Here is a 15,520-nt window from a genome sequence, read left to right as displayed (position 1 = left end):
CAATGTCGTAAAGCCATTATGCTCAAATAAAAATTAATACAAATAAATAAAATAAACTCTCTGTCAGGTAACTCTAAGAGCCAAATACTCTGGGAAATTTTTTAAATGTTTCTTTTTTTTTTTTAATTAAGAAATTTGTACTTTAATAGAGACAATGACAAACTAGAACACATCCGCAGGAAGACAGGATAGTGAAACCTCTAGAAACTACTTTCAATAAAACAGTTGAAGAATTCAATTAAATATGTATTGAACAAAGGCAGAATAAATGAACTAGGGGGTGGATTTAACCTGAAAATACAATACACAACTTCAAATGTTCAGAGGGCTGTCACACAAAAAAAGGAAAGACGTGTTCAGTATTTCTCCCATGGGCAGAATCTGACCCAAGGCATAAACATAAGCAACCTGTAGGCTGCAGACCAGTTGTACAAAGTGTATCACGTAATAGCTTCTTTCCCCAACAATGCATTCCACACTGACATCTCCCTTCTTCTGAAAGGAAGTATTACAGCTTCATACTTCTCACAAATGTCTTAAATGTCGCACTTTCATGGCAAGCCCTCCACAGCCAGCAATGGATGTACTCACGCTCTCAGAAAAAAATCTAAAGCAAACTGGTTTACCAGGGAAATGGTCTTGTTCCTCAGCTCGGTCTCAGCATTTTGTATTTGTGATTCTCAGGTGGGCAGAGGAAAAGAGCATGGTCTCCAAAGAGGGTGTGAATTACTATCCCCAGCAATGCAGACACTGCCTCTGGGGTGTCCTCCTCACACTGCAATGCACCACGGCGACTACCAACCTACGGTGCAGGTGGGAGGACGCGCTGTGCGCTGCAGCAGGAACAACACTTGACGACCACTGTTCTACAAGAAGCAGGAGGGCTGTATTTACGAGTCACTAGGAAACATAAACTGCATAATACTGCTGGACTCCAAATTGTCAAACATTACAAAACGAGAAATGTTTCAACAACCATTCAGCATGTTTTAAGGACAAAATATATATAATATACTTGATATTATATATGTATTTTATCACATACTCAGTAAAGTATGCCAAGGTGATTCATCCATCCAATAAAATTGAAAATAAAAATTTTACATTTCTCTACTTGTCAGTATTCAGGCTTCTGAAGGTGGATCTTGAACTCAGAATGGTCAGTTTTTGAGGAAAGCCACATAATCGGTGAGTCTGGCTAACTGCTGCTCTTTGGGGATGGGTGGAACAGGGGTGGGCTCTGATAAGGAAATAAACCTGTTAAAGGAAACATCCAGGGTCCCTGCAACTGGCTTCTTGGGCATGACTATCCTTATGGTGGAGTCAGCTTGCCAGCCTTGTTCAAGGATACCTTTCACAGCCTCCTCTACAGGGAGTCCAACAAAGGCTGCGAAATCGTCGGCGATGATGGAGGTATAGGCTTGGGAGACCAGGGCGAAGGCTCGTCTCCGGGTTGCATCTCTGAGAGCTTCCATGATTGGTTGGACGGCCTCAGACCACTGATGGGCGTTGATGGTGCTGTAGACCCCGGGGAAGTCCCTCTGCCAGATCTGCTGGCCAACTGACCAGATCCCCCCAAGTTCCGAGTTTGCAGATTTTATAGCAGGTGGTATTCTTTTCCAAAGATATCTTGCATTGTTCATGTCATTATGGAGTAGATACAAAGCTAGAAGCTGACCATACACTGGGGGTGTAGCAATTCCTCCTGGAGCCTCGAGCTCCTGGTTCTCGCACTGATCCAGCAACTTTTTGAAACTAAAGGAACTTTCCGCCATCACCGCCACTGGCATTTTCCAAGCCGGTCCCCCGCCACGCCTCCTCAGCAGAACCAGGCCCCACTCTGTCCCCCTAAATGTTTATTTTTCCTCTTGTTTTCCATGAGATCTCTTTTATTTTTATTTTTTTGAGATCTCTTTTATATAAGTGTTTTTAAAATCACAAACATTGTAGATAAAAAATTGTACAAATCCTTCAGAAAGGATTTTGTTTTGCTTACTCTATTTAGGGGTAGATTAAGGATAGAGCAACTTATTTAACTCATTCTTAGGGCAAAGCTTGGCTTAAAACAGGAATCGTGGCATGTCAGGACCAGGGCTGTTCATAGAGAAAGGGAACACCAAGATTATGGTAACTTTACTGGTATGTTACAGCTTTCATCTCAGCTCCATCACTAGGTCATTATTATTATTATTTTTTTAATTTTGAACTTTTTACTTTGTATTGGGTTTAGCCGATTAAAAATGTTGTTACAGTTTCAGGTGAACAGGCAGGGACTCAGCCATACATATACATGTATCCATTTCCCCCCAAACTCCCCTCCCCTCCTAAAAATTATTTTGCTTAACTGAGTTTCCTGCTCTTCAACCCTCCCAACCCTCTAATCATCGCTCTTTTTTCAGGAAACCTCACCCGGGTGCTGCCCCAGTGCAATGACTCCGTGTCTGAAACAAGCAGGGTCTTCAGCCTCAGAGGAGAGAGCTCCCTACTGCTCGGGTGAAGGTCCCACAGGACAGAAGACCCTATTCATTCCCCAGGTCAACGCCTCATTGTCCATTTCTCTCTCCTCACAGTAGACAGCTCCGCCTGGTGGATGGGGGCGGTCCCTGCGCCGGGAGAGTGGAAATCCTTGACAGGGCTCCTGGGGCACCATCTGTGATGACTACTGGGACCTGGACGATGCCCACGTGGTGTGCAGGCAGCTGGGCTGTGGAGAAGCCCTCAATGCCACGGGGTCTGCTCACTTCGGGGCAGGATCAGGGCCCATCTGGCTGGACGACCTGAACTGCACAGGAAAGGAGTCCCACGTGTGGAGGTGCCCTTCCCGGGACTCGGGGCGGCACGACTGCAGACACAAGGAGAAACGCCGGGGTCATCTGCTCAGGTCAGCACTCCACACTGTCCACCTGCTAGGGGAGGGGAGGGCCCAGGAGGACGGGAGTCTGAACCCTGAGGGAGAGATGCTGAAAGGACCAGAGAAGGAGGCTTCCTCCCATGAAGCCTGTCTTTCCAGCAGACGTGAAGACGAGGTGCTTTCACTGCCTCGTGCAGCAGTTGAGATTCTGGTCCTTTCTCCTCAGTAGTGTTTGCTGGCAGAGCCTTTTCTCAGTTTTCCTTGAAATCAGGGCTCACTCTTCTGGTACATATGGTAGAGAAGTCTTAAAGCCAAGGTGCTAGTTTTTTTGTTTTGTATCAAATTTCCACATAGTTAATGGTTTAAAACAACACATGTACTTCCTTACACTTCTGTAGCTTAGATGTCCAGCAGGAATCTCACTGGATGGGGATCAAGGTTTCAGTAGAGTCACATCACCTCTCAGCCTCTGGGAAGAATCTGTTTCTTGTCTTTCAAGCTTCTAAAAACTGCCTGCCTGCTTTTGTTCATAACCCCCTTCTGTTCATCATCAGACCAGCATCGCTCCACGTCTCTGTTATATTCACATCTCCTTCTAACCAGAACGAGGAAAAGTATTCCACTCTAAAGGATAGTGAGTCTAAGATTGTGATTAGACTGTGCTCAGGTGGTTAATCCATCAGGGTACTCTCAAGGTCCTTACCTTAATCACATCTGTAAAGTCTCCTTTGCCAGATAAGGAAACAGTCACAGGTCCATTAGTCTATCTGCCTCCACACTGTCCACATCACATCCCTTTCATACACTCTTTTTGATGTTTTGTCAGGAAGCAGGTATCAGCTTCCACTCCCTTTCAGGTGTCCAGGTTGGTCTTCCTCTCAGTTCATATCCACTACATCATGGTGATAGAAATATTTAGAAAGACAGACAAAGTCAGATAAAAATGAGACAGGTTTCACTCTGGTTATCTAGTGGATTTGCTTCCTCAGCTGAGTCAGAGATGAGTGTTCACAATTCTGGGGAGAGAGGAAAACCCAGAGCACTGAGTAGGGTGCTCACTGTGTCCCATCTCCTTACCTTCAATCTCAGAGTTCCTGGCCCTCAGGATGGTGAGTGAGGACCAGCAGTGTGCTGGGTGGCTGGGAGTTTTCTACAACGGGACCTGGGGCAGTGTCTGCTGCAGCCCCATGGAAGACATCACTGTGTCCATGATCTGCAGACAGCTTGGCTGTGGGGACAGTGGAAGTCTCAACGCTTCTGTTTGTCTCAGGGAAGGTTCTAGACTCCAGTGGGTAGATTTAATCCAATGTTGGAAAACTGATACCTCTGTCCGGCAGTGTCCTTCTGACCCTTGGGAATACAGTTCCTGCTCTCCAAAGGAGGAAGCCTACATCTCATGTGCAGGTGACTTACTGTCTGTTTCTGTGTCTGTCCCAACCCTGTAGGATAGTATTCAGATTTGATATTTTAAAATCTAAGTGCTACATTTAAGTTGAGTTTATAAAGTGAAGTTGGATGGAGCTAATTTAATCCACATGTTCCAAACTTGCTTTATTAAAAGTTTTTAATTGATATAATTGACATAACATTATATTGTTTGCTGTGTGCAACATAATGCTTATATATTTGTGTGTATTGATAAATGATCACTACAGTAAGTCTAGTTATATCCATGACCATATATATAGTTAAACATTTTTCTTATATGATGAGGATGTTTAAGATGTATTTTCTTATCATTTTTCAAATAGACAGTATGGTATTCACTATAGTCACCATGCTGTATGTTATATCTCTTCACCTATTAATTTTACAACTCAAATTTATACCTTTTGACTACATTTGCCACACCAAATTCCCCACCTCTGGCAGCCACCAACTACTCAGCATCTCTGAACTTGTGTTTTGTTTTAAGATTACACATATAAATGAGATTTTATGGTATTTTCCTTTCTCTGTCTGATTTATTTCGCCTAGCATAATGCCTTCAAGGTCCATCCTTGTTGAAACTGGCAAAAATTTCTTCTTTTTTATGGGTGGATATATGTCTATATTACATTTTTTTTATCCATTCATCCATCAGTGAAGACTTACCTTGTTTGGCTCTTGTATATATTGCTATAAAATACTAAAAAGTAATGCTGTTAAAGTGCTTCAGTCAATATATCAGCAAATTTGGAAAATTCATCAGTGGCCACAGGACCAGAGAAGGTCAATTTTCATTCCAATCCTGAAGAAGGGCAGTGCCAAAGAATGTTCAAACTACTGCACAATTGTGCTCATTTCACATGCTAGAAAGGTTGTGCTCAAAGTTTTTCAAGCTAGATTTCAGCAATAAGTGAACTGAGAACTTCCAAGATGTACAAACTGGGTTTAGAAAAGGCAGAGGAACCAGAGATCAAATTGCCAACATTTGTTGGATCATAGAGTAAGCCAGAGAATTCCAGAAAAATATCTGCTTCATTGACTAGACTAAAGCCTTTGACTATGTGGATCACAACGAATTGTGGAAAATTCTTAAAGAGATGAGAATACCAGACCACCTTATCTACCTCCTGAGAAACCTGTATGCAGGTCAAGAAGCAACAGTTGAAACTGGATATAAACAACTGACTTGTTCAAAATTGGGAAAGGAATTCATCAAGGCTGTATATTGTCACCCTGTTTATTTAAATTATATGTAGAATACATCATGGGAAATGCCAGGCTGAATGAATCACAAGCTGGAATCAAGATTGCCGTGAGAGATATCAACAACCTCAGATATGCAGATGATACTACTCTATTGGAAGAAAGAGAAGAGGAACTAAAGAGCTTCTTGTTGAGGGTAAAAGAGGAGAGTGAAAAAGTTGGCATAAAGCTCAACATTCAACATTCTAAAAATTAAGATCATGGCATCTGGCCCCATCACTTCATGGCAAATAAAAAGGGAGAAAGTGGATACAGACAGATTTTCTTTTCTTGGGCTCCAAAATCACTGCTGGTGGTGATGGTAGCCATGAGATTAAAAGAGGCTTGCTCCCTGGAAGGAAAGCTATGACACACCTAGACAGAGTATTAAAAAGCAGAGACATCACTTTGCTGACAAAGGTCCATATAGTCAAAGTTATGTTTATTTCAGTAGTCATGTATGGATATGAGAGTTGGATTATAAAGAAGCTGAGTGCCAAAGAGTTGATGCTTTTGAATTGTGGTGCTTGGATGCGACAAATGAATTGTGAGTCCCTTGGACAGCAAGGAGATTCAACCAGTCCATTCAGGGAATCAACTCTGAATGTTCATTGGAAGGACTGATGCTGAAGCTGAAGCTCCAGTACTTCTGCCACCTGATGAGAAGAGCTGACTCATTGGAAAATACCCTGATGCTGAGAAAGACTGAAGGCAAAAGGAGAAGTGGGCCACAGAGGATGAGATAGTTAGATAGCATGACCAATTCAGTGGACATGAATTTGAGCAAACTTTAGGAGATAGTGAAGCACAGAAGAACCTGGCATGCTGCAGTCCATGAGGTTGCAAAGAGTCAGACGGAACCTAGCAACTGAACAAATGTTGCTGCACTGAACATTGTTGTTTCAAGTTAGTGTTTCCTTCAGATAAATGCCCCAAAGTGAAATTGCTAAATCGTATGGCAATTCTATTTTTAATTTTTGATGCACCTCAATACTGTTTCCATAGGGGCTGCATCAACTTACATTCCCTCTAACTGTGCAAAAGCTTTCCTGTCTCTTCACATTCTCCTCAACTCCTGTTATTTCTTCTTTTTGATAAAAGCCTTTCTAGAGGATATGAGGTGATATCTTATTGTGGTTTTGATTTGTATGTTCTGATGATTAATAGTGTTGAGCACATTTTCATGTACCTATTGTCAAGTTGTATGTATTCTTTAAAAAAAATATTTATCAGTTTCTCTGCCCATTGTTTTAAAGCCATATTGTTTGATTTTTGCTACTGAGTTGTGTGAGTTCCTTGTGTATTTAGGATAATAATCATTATCAGAAATATAATATGTAAATATTTTCTCCAGTTCCATAGGTTGCTTTTTCATTTTGTTGATGGTTTCCTTAATTGGGCAGAAGCTTTGTAGCCTTATGTGGTCCCAACTGCTTGTTTTTACTCTTGTTCCCTTTGATTTGGTGTCAAATCCAAAAAATCCTCATGAAGACTGATGTCAAAGATTTTATTTCCGGTTTTTTTCCTGTAGAAATTTTATGGCTTTAGGACTTGTGATCAAGTCTTTAATCTACTTTGAGTTAATTTTTGTGTGGTGTAAGATAGTGGTTCAGTTTCATTCTTTTGCATGCGGCTGTCCGGTTTCCCAATGCCATTTACTGAAAAAACTGTCCTTTCCTCATTGTATGCTCTTGGCTTCTTTGTAAAAAATTAATTGACGTACAAATGTGGGTTTATTTCTGGGCTCTCTATTCTGTTCCATTGATCTCTGTGTCCATTTTTATACCAACAACGTACTGTTTTGATTAATATAGCTTTGTAACATAGTTTGAAAACAAGAAGTATGACACTTCCAGCTTTATTACTCTTTCTCAAGATTGCTTTGGTATTCAGTGTCTTTTGTGGTTCCATGCAAATTTTAGGATTGTTTGTCTGTATCTGTGAAAGTTTCCATGGAAATTTTGGTAAGGATTGCAGTGAATCTGTAGATTGCTTTGGGTAGTATGGGCATGTTAATAATATTAGATCTTCCAATCCATGAGCACAGAATATCTTTCCATTTATTTGAGTCATCTTCAGTGTCTTTCATCAATTTTATAGTTTTCAGTGTACAGGTGCGGGGAGCCGCCGGGAGGATCTCCACCCGTGGCAAAGGTCATGAGGAAGGAGGCTCGACATACGCAAAAGTGGAATCGAGCCTCAGGAGTCCCCCTGGAAATTCTCGAGCATCTACCCCCATAACCAGAGCCTGCCTACTTTACTACTTTGTGCTCTCACCTACACCTCTGACTTTATGGGGGGCTGTCCCCCACCACCTCTTTGGGAGAAGGAGTTAACTTAGAGCTCCAGTTAATAATAATTTCTGGGGCGTGACGAGAGTGTTTTAACCTACAAACTCCTCCGAAGGTTCTCTAGCCTGCCTGACAGGCTTGTCTGGCCACATGTGATTGCTCACAGCCTCCCAACCATGAGAGGCACGAGATGCTTTAAACATTCTAAAAACAGATTCTTTAGAAAAGTTAGAAAACCATTAGTATAAGTATAGTGGGCTGATTAGAAATTGTATTGGTAAAGGGTTTTTCATTTGTTGAGCCAATGTTTGTTGCTAAGTCTCCACATCCCCTGCCCTTACACACATTAATGAATATATAGAAGAAATAAGTATTAACCTTTGATATTAATCACGTTAGACCTTAGGCTAAGTAAATTCTTTCCTTAATTAAAACCCACTACACTCTCACCCTGTAGGAATGTAACTTTATCTGGTACCTTCGGAAGGTGGAGTCTTTTTTAAGAATAATCACCCCTGGAGAAATAAGTGTCCTGGTTGACTGACTGCTGTCACAAGGAGAGGGTCATAAATTGTCAGCAGGCCCCATGGCCAGAAGATGATGTAACACCCCTAAGACCTCTGTATACATTTGTATGAAGCACCTGACTTTGATAAAAGTCAGGACTGCTGACCCCGTGTGACTTTTGCATAACATCTCAGTGTATAAAAGTAGACCATGGAAAATAAAGAATTGGGATCAGTTTCTCGAAATACTGGTCTCCCCATGTCGCTCTCTCTCAAACTCTGGCTGAATCTCCGTCTGGAGTGCGGAACCCACCAAGCTTACTAATTTTGCCTGGGCTTCTAAGATCCGACTGGGGAGGCCTCAGTGTCTCCTCTCCTTCGGGAGAATGAAAGGACGCCTGCGGCCTACGTAAGTGGTGCAAACTTCTTGTCTTGAAGTTTTATTGGTCTCCCGCGTAAACCAAGCTACTCAGCCTCTTTTCTCCACTGAATTTTCCTGCTGAGCTATCTTCATTCTATTACCCTTTACATCTCTAATTAATATCTAATTGAAGCTATTGTATCCTGATCCTCGCTGACACCGTCCCCGCTTCGAACTCCCTGGATCAGCCGGGGCTGGACCTCGGCATACAGGTCTTTCACCTCCTTGGTAAAGTTTATTCCTAGATATTTTATTCATTTTCATGCAAATGTAAATCAAATTGTTTTCTCAGTTTCTCCTCATGGCAGTTTATTGTTAGTGCATAGAAATGCAACTGATTTTTGTATATAGATTTTTCATTCTACAACTTTACTGAGTGTATTAGTTCTCATATTTTTGGTGAAATCTTTAGGGTTTTCTATATATAATATCATGTAAGGGAGTCTCCTTCTTCATGACTCTGATGGTAGAGAATCCATCTGCAATGCAAGAGACTCGGGTTTGATCCCTGGGTTGGGAAGATCCCCTGGAGGAGGGAATGGCAACCCACTCCAGTATTCTTGCCTGGAGAATCCCAGTGGGCAGAGGAGCCTGGCAGGTTACAGTCCTTGGAGTTGTAAAGAGTCAGACATGACTGAGTGACTAACACTTTCACTTTTCAATGTGCAAATAGTGTCAGTTTTGCCTCTTCCTTTCAGATTTGCATGTCTGATTTTCTTTTTATTGCCTGATGGATCTGGACAGGACTACCAAAACTAAGTTGAATAAAAGTGGTGAGAGTAGATAATTTTGTCTTGTGTCTGACTTCAGAGGAGAAGCTTTTGGTTTTTTACAGTCAAATATGATGTTAGCTGTGAATTTCTCATATGGCCTTAATTATATTGAGATGCAATCCTTCTATAACTACTTTGTAAAAGAGTTTTTATCATAAATGGATTTTGAATTTGTCAAACATTTTTTTCTGCATCCTTTGAGATATGATTTTTAGCTTCGTTTTCTTTATTTGGTGTATTACATCGATTAGTTTGTGAATGTTAAATTATCCTTGCATCCTTGGAACAAACATCACTTGATCATGGTGTATGATTCTTTTGGCGCATTGTCAAATTAAGTTTTCTCATATTTTGTTGAGGATTCTTGCACCTATATTTATCAGAGTATTAGCCTGTAATTTTCTTTTCTTGTGGTGTCCTTATCTGGTTTTGGTATCAGAATAATGTTGGCCTCATAAAATAAGTTTGGAAGTGTTTCTTTCTTCTGTTTTTGGAAGAGTTTGAGAAGGCTCCACCACTAAAAATTGTTACATTGGGAATTGGGATTTTGAAAATAAATGTTGAATGAAATAAATAAATGTTGGGGAAGGCAACAAATAGTTAAACCATAGCACCTTACTTCCTTCAACATTTCTCTCTCTGTTTCTCTCTCTCCTTCCCTCCCCCTGCATATACACAAACACATACACCCCATTCAGGTACACCTTGAATGGTATGCTGAATGTTGCCTGAAACCCACAGCTAAGAATGTGGAGAGAGATATTTCAAAAGCAGAGGCTCACTCCCTTCCTTGCCTCTCTTTTTTCATCTCTGTCTTTTCCATTTGAGGCCAAAGAGGCATTAAACTATTAGACCTTTTATTGATGATATTTTCCCTACAATTAAACACTGGGAATTGAGAGGTGGTAAAGTCTTTGACCATGAAAATGAGCAATTTGCTCACAAACGTCCTGCCATCATTTTCTCAGAGGTTCTTTGCATAGAGTGGGTAGGAGGTTTGATAGGATGATCTGGAAAGAATATACAAATTTTGATACTTTATGACAGGTACTATTTACCCTTCTGGTTTTTTGTGTTGCTTTGAATTTGTATTTATTTCTCTCAGCTTCAATTCTTTTATATATACTTTTCAGTCTTTTGTTTGTTATTTCCACATCTTCTCAATACAAATTTTTCTCTGTAGGTTTTTTTTTTTTTTTTTACTCTATTGCAAAAATTTCTGCCTTACTCAGTGTGTACATATATGTGTCCATATATCTTCTTAGAATTCTACTAACTCTTTCCTGTATATTTCCTTTTTAAGAGATTCCTAACCAACACTATGGACTTTTCCGGTGGCTCAGACAGCAAAGAAACTGCCTGCAGTGCAGGAGACCTGGGTTCGATTCCTGAATAGGGAAGATCCAGTGGAGAAAGGAATAGCAATCTACTCCAGTATTCTTGCCTGGAAAATCCTATGGACAGTGTAGCCCGGCGGGCTGCATTCCATAGGTCACAAACAGTCAGACACGACTGAGCAACTAACACACACACACACACATAACCAACACTGCATTGTAGATCAATTATTGTCCAATTAAAAATAAATTTAGAAAAGAGAGTTTCCTTTTACAACAGTAGTCTTCACTTGCCCATTTGTCACACTGAATAGTAGGTAAGAGTAGTTTATAATCTATCTAATAACTTTCCATTAAAATTATGTATATGAGATTTTGAGTATAAATTAACTCTGTTCTTCTGGACTGATTATTTTTAATATGAGATATTATCATAGACTATTACCATTCACTTATATTTGGTTTACTATTTCACTGATTAGTGTGAATTTAAAGTTTTATTTTACTGAATTTTATTCATCTATTCATTCACTCAATAACTATTTATGAAGCCCTTATCTAGGTATTTAGAAAAGGTTTTCCATACATATTTGTTGAATGAGTGCATACAATGTGCAGGCACTGTCCTAATGGCAGAAACATGGCACATATAAGATATACAAGGTCCTTCTTCTAATGGAACTTTCATTAAGAGTTTGGCCACCTCATGCGAAGAGTTGACTCATTGGAAAAGACTCTGATGCTGGGAGGGATTGGGGGCAGGAGAAGAAGGGGACGACAGAGGATGAGATGGCTGGATGGCATCACTGACTCGATGGACGTGAGTCTGAGTGAACTCTGGGAGTTGGTGATGGACAGGGAGGCCTGGCATGCTGCGATTCATGGGGTCACAGAGTCGGACACGACTGAGTGACTGAACTGAACTGAACTGATGTGTACATTTGTAGATGTCTGTGTTTATATTTGCTGTGGGGTGTGAAGACTGATAAACAAGTAAATATTTAAAGTAATTTCAGCTGTGATCAGATGCAGTGAAAGTTTCAGCCCAGGAGTTAATGAATGAGCCTGTGTTTTCATGTGTCATTTGCACTGACCCAAGGACCTTAGATAATCCTATCTGGGGATCACCCCCAGCTGTTCCTGATCCAGTGTTTCCTTCTTGTTTGCAGGAAGAAGACCCAAGAGCTGTCCAACTGCTGCCCCATGCACAGGTATGTCAGCCCCGCCCCCTCCCCTGTGGCTCCCAGGGGCTCCTTCCTCCCACCAGGGCAGTCACAGGAGGGGCTGCTGCCTTTTCAGACAGAGAGAAGCTCCGGCTCAGGGGAGGAGACAGCAAGTGCTCAGGACGGGTGGAGGTCTGGCATAGTGGCTCCTGGGGCACTGTGTGCGATGACTCCTGGAGCCTGGCAGAGGCTGAGGTGGTGTGTCAGCAGCTGGGCTGTGGCCAGGCCCTGGAAGCTGTGCAGGCTGTGGCGTTTGGCCCTGGAAATGGGAGCATCTGGCTGGACGAGGTGCGGTGCAGGGGCCGGGAGTCCTCCCTGTGGGACTGTGCTGCGGACCCCTGGGGGCAGAGCAACTGCAAGCACAAGGAGGATGCTGGTGTGAGGTTCTCTGGTGAGTGAGGGGTTCGGGGTCCACCCTGGGTGAGCTGGGGCACTGCGGGGGCACTGGGCTGGGCCAGGCGTGGTGGGGAGTTTGTATTTAGACAGTGTCCAGGTCCTGGGGCTCTGATCTAGGACGGGGGAGCTGCGAGGACGGGACACTGGTGTTGTGGAGACTGAGGTCTGATTTCAGGCTCAGGAGGGAAAAATGGGTTTGCCCTGCTTTCTGGCCAATTTCTTTTCCTCACACTGCTGTTTTTCTCTTTAGGTGTAAGGAAAACATTGCCCCCAACTGCCGTAGGTACTGTGAATACCCATGGGCAGGAGAGAATCCTCAAGTCTGGGGACCTGTTCTGTGGGCCCTCTGACAGCTCAGGAGAGGAAAGAGCCTGAGGAGCCCTGGCTGTTGGGGAGGAGCCTGGGGCGTTATGTTGGGGAACTCCTCTGCCTTGGTTCCTGGGGCTGCATTTTTCTCATGACTGGGGCCCAAGGGAGACTGGTTCCTGTGTTGTAGAATCTAAGGTTCTCCCACCTGCCTCTGAGTGTTGCTCCTCTTCAGTGAGGTGCGGGTCCCAAGATTGTTTGATGCTCTGTCTCCTGAAGCCCAAGGAGAGGGGATGAGCCAGGTCCTCAGAGGCTGTCTCAGCAGGGCAACTCCCTGACAATCCCCAGCTCTGCCTCAGGGCCACACTGGCCGGAGTGGTTGACCCATCTCAGGATGAGACCTGGGGGAGCCAGGTCACTGTCAGTGCACTTGTGTCTGAGGCTGGGATGCCATTGTCTGGAGCCCCTGGAAATGCTGGCACAAGGGGTTTCTCTGTGCCCAGGACCTTCTCCCACCCCTGTTGCCTTGTTCTCTTTAGGGTCCAGACCAGTTTCAAGTCCTCTCCCTAACATCTTCTCCTTGCCTGGGGTCCTCTGCCTCATCCTGGTGTCCCTTCTCTTCCTGGTCCTCATCATCCTGGTGACTCAGGTGTTCAGATGGAGAGCAAAGTGCAGAGGTGGGCTGCCGGGGGAACCAGTGACCAGGGAGAGTGTGTGGAGGCAGGAGATGGGGCAGGTGTGAGGAGGGGAACCTAGGCCACGTCTGTGTTGTGAGTCTGAAGAACTCCGTGTGCTCCGTGCTGAGCTCTAAGGGGTGAGAAGACAGAGGTTCTTAGGACTGGGGCGTGAACTTTTATAAGTCATAGCCTCTCCTACAAGACCAGAGAGTCGGGGCTGAGCTGTGAATTCAGGTCAGACCAGGAGAGAAGGTGCTGACATGGTGCACGGGGTGGGAGATGATCCTGAGGTCCAGGCAGCCTCTGTGTGAACATCGGGGAGATAAAGCATGGGCCTGCTGGACCGGGATGTCTGCGGCGGCATCTCTGACCTGCTAGGGGATCTCTCAGCCTGCTATATCAGGGTGTCTGGGGCAGCATCTCTGACCTGCTATGGCATCTCTCAGCCTTATCCAGCTATGAAGATGCTCTTGCTGAAGCCGTGTATGAGGAGCTTGATCACCTTGTGACTCAGAAGGAGGGTCTTCTGGGCAGCCCAGGTGGGTGTCTCTGCCTGCCCTCCTGGGACCTCTGGTTGTCACACCCACTGGGTGTGCGCATTTTCTCAGCATCTGCAGACTCCACACCTTCCCCAGGCTCACAGAGGCAGCTCTCCAAAATGACAGGATGGCCTCTCACAGCCCCGTGAGCCCCAGCCTCTGTCTACACTGCAAGAGCCAGACCCATCCCTTCTAAGCCTTAACACTGGTCCCATGGGTGTGGGAGGGTCATTCTGTGTGTTGTGTGATGTTTGTCTCCACTTTAGACTTCCTGTCAGATGGTGAGGACAAAATTGACTCCAGATCTGCTCCAGGTAATAAGAGGCGGACCTGCTTCAGCTGAGTGTTGCAGAGGAGAGTTTCCCTCCTCATAGAGAGGAGATGTAAGGGAAGTCTTTCTTTACAGTCTTCCTTTGATGGACCAGAGTGATCACTTGTGTCCGGATCTGGTCTGTCCTTCTCCTCTCTGGCTGTTCTGTGATGTCGCACATTTGGGGCTGGGCTCTCTGTGTTAAGAATCACAAGTGACACACACTGGTTTCAAAAATAACATCTGTGAAGCATAGTTTGTCAAAATTCTTTAATAATGCTCAATGGTGGGAGAGTTGCTTTGAGATATATATTTTCAATCAGGAAATATTAAGATATTTAAAATCATGTTTTGGTTTATGGACACATCAAAATGAAACATGGTCTCAGAGAAAAAAATCTTTTGAAACAAGGAGTGACTGGTGCCTCTATTTAGCATCTCAGAAACTCTGGGTCAGAAGGGATCTTAGGTATTTCCCAGATCAACCCCCTTACTGTGGTTTCATCTGATCCCTGCTCTGCCCTCAGAAGTGCCAGATCAAAGGACTGATGCCCCTGGTAAGGATTACAATGATGCTGAAGAGGTACCAGTGCCTGGGGCTCCTCCTGCCTCTCAGGGGACCAAGGAGGAAGTGCTCCCAAAGAAAGAAGATGGGATGAGGTCTCAGACAGGTGAGTGGGGATTAGCTGATCCCCTGTAATCTCTGTTCTCTGTCCAGGAAAGGGTGAATTTGAGCTCTTCAAAGCCAAACCTCTCCACAGTTTCAAAACATGGGTAATCTCATGCATTTGATGGGCTTCCCTGGTGGCTCAGATGGTAAAGAATCTGCCTGCAATTCAGTAGACCGGGGTTTGATCCCTCGAGCAGGAAGATCTCCTGGAGAAATGAATGGCTACCCACTCCAGTATTCTTGCCTGGAGAATCCCATGGATAGAGGAGCCTGGCAGGCTACAGTTCATAGGGTTGCAAAGAGTCAGACACAACTGAATTACTAGCACTTCACTGCCTGGAGGCAGGTCTTCTCAGAGCTCCTGTGTGAGCACAGGTCTCCTGTGATGCAGGGTTTCCACATGAGCTGAGGCCCCAGAGAGTAAATGGACTGGACCTGAGAGGACAGCTGGGATCCATCCTCACTGTAGCTGATATGAAATAGTCTGAGCCTCCCTGACCACCCCTGGGTTCCAGGGATGCTTTTTCATCACCACTTGCTTAACTTGCTT

General features: G+C 43.9%; 1 protein-coding gene and 1 pseudogene across 1 annotated transcript in view; one reads left to right on the top strand and one right to left on the bottom strand.

Annotated features, from left to right (window-relative positions):
• Positions 1-15,520, top strand: part of LOC139182962 (antigen WC1.1-like) — a gene marked incomplete in the record, with an annotated part of 771,738 nt that overhangs the window by 545,332 nt on the left and 210,886 nt on the right.
• LOC139182965 (COP9 signalosome complex subunit 8 pseudogene) lies at positions 1,044-1,806 on the bottom strand (annotated as a pseudogene).

Source organism: Bos indicus, chromosome 5, assembly GCF_029378745.1.
Source record: "Bos indicus isolate NIAB-ARS_2022 breed Sahiwal x Tharparkar chromosome 5, NIAB-ARS_B.indTharparkar_mat_pri_1.0, whole genome shotgun sequence".
NCBI classification, from domain to species: Eukaryota; Metazoa; Chordata; class Mammalia; order Artiodactyla; family Bovidae; genus Bos; species Bos indicus.
The sequence above is the reverse complement of the archived record's forward strand: the minus strand, read 5'-3'. Positions and strand labels throughout refer to the sequence as shown.